Consider the following 2,106-nt stretch of genomic DNA (forward strand, 5'->3'; position numbering starts at 1 on the left):
CTGCAGCAGGGCTTCTGGAAGCCAGGAAGGCCCCCCCTGCCCCAGCCCCTCTTTCCCCAACACCCTTCCTAAGTACCGTAAGTAGGGCACCCACATTTTTGGCTTAAACTTTCAGGAAAAAAATCTTTCGTTTTAATTTTTTTAATTCCATTTTTATTTATTTATATTTACATACTTGGTTTCTGTATTATAAAAGAATTAATTTTTGAACATATCACGGTACAATAAATTTTATGTAACAAAACACAAGGACAGATACAAGGTGTTTCAGGTACTACACATATATAATGCTTATCCTTATTTTTCACTCAAAAATTTGGGCAAAAAAGTATGCACTATGCATGTCAAAATATGGTAAATGTGTGCCATGTTGGGAGTAGGAACAAAAAATTTGCATATTCAGTGGGTCATTAAGTTTTTTTAATGCTCAAATTAATAGACTAGAAAGAAATATATCAAAACATAAATACTCAGTGCCTGACAGAAAACTTCTTTCTTCTTTACTATATTTTTCAAATTGTCTCTAATAAACACATATGTTTTTAAAAAATAATACATGTCTGTGTTTACTGATACTTAAAATTTCACAATTAGAGTCATTTGTTCAGCTTCCAGTTTTTCATGCTTTAAAAATGCAGAATCTTTTGGAAGGTGTCTTTTACAGCCTCCAGGTGAGAAGATCATCTTCTGGAAAGGAGGTTTTAGAGTTGATGGGATCCCAGAGATAGGGCTCCGATGAGCCTGAGGGTGTGTGACAGATGGGGGGTGGTGGGCAGGGCTGAAAGAAAGGGTGGCAAGTGGGCTGGGAAACCAGCTTCACCCACCATGAGGTTTGCCAGGGGTGTTCCTGGTGGCTCTGCACACTGCGAGTCTCAGTGGAGACGGAGGACCCTCCCCACCTCACAGTGCTGAGTGCCTGGAAAGCCCGACATGGCTCTGAGCTCTGGGGATCAGGAACCACTGACCTTTCCAGGCCCTTCCCTCGCCCTTCTGTTTCAAGGGCTCTGTCCAGAGGCCCTTGCTCTGTGGGGGGAGAAGAGGAAGCCTGAGTGTCCAGGGATTTCACCACAGAAAGTCCCAGCTGCTGACTCTGAGCGATTCACAGTGATTTTTCTTTTAAGAAAAAAGACTTTATCATGCTCCTAGGGCTGTCAGGAACCATTTGGGCAGGTTTTCCTCATCTTGTTTTTACCAGCAAAAGTGGGAGGACATACCTGGCCTCACCCAGTCCCACCACCCTCCAACAGAGGAGAGGAGAGAGAGGGGAGGTTTCCTGTGTGGTCCGGTGGGGTCCGGAGCGGGTCTGAGGACTGTTCTGTTCTGCCCAGAGAGGCCCCCATGGCAGGGAAGGGGCTGTGAATGGTTTCTACCCGCAGATTCCCCTTTATGCTGATTATGTCTGAAAACCTGGGACACGGGGCAGGAGCGTGGCATGAGTGGCTTGCGGAGAGCTCACACTCATTGGGGGCTTTCTCTGTGCCAGGTGGTATTTTAACTGCTTTATGTTAATGCATCCGTTTAAAGCTCACAACCCTGTGAGAGGGGAGCTGTCATCATTGCCACTTTCTGGACAAAGAAATGGAGGGCCAGAGAGTCACTTGCCTAAGACCCCCCAGGGAGGAGCAAAGACAGGGTATGGAGTCTGCCTTCACCTGAAGACACGACACAGGTTGTCTGTTTGCAGGTGGTTATTTTAAATTTTGCTTACGTCTATGCATGGAAGTTTTACAAAGTAATGATAATGAAATACCTTTTCAGGCATTATGCTAATTATAATGTGCTACACAGTTCCCGGCTGTAATTAGAAAACTGGGGATGAGTGTTTCTGTTGCTTGAAAAGTGAGAGTACCAATATTTGTCTTTGAGGAAACCACACACCCACGTTCCAAGAGTAAAAACAGCATACCAACAGGCACCGGTGCCCAGTGGAAGCGCATCATCTACATGTTTTCGAGACCCAAGGATTTTAGTAATTACATGTCCCCATGGCATGAATTATAAGACAAGAAGGTGGGCAAAACAACTCAAGTCTGCCCCTCAACCTTCAGTGAAGAAGAGAAAGAAGTCTTTCCTTCTACCCTCCTAGGTTCTCTGGCTGGGCCCCTG

This window comes from Desmodus rotundus, chromosome 4 (genome assembly GCF_022682495.2).
Source record: "Desmodus rotundus isolate HL8 chromosome 4, HLdesRot8A.1, whole genome shotgun sequence".
Taxonomy (NCBI): Eukaryota; Metazoa; Chordata; class Mammalia; order Chiroptera; family Phyllostomidae; genus Desmodus; species Desmodus rotundus.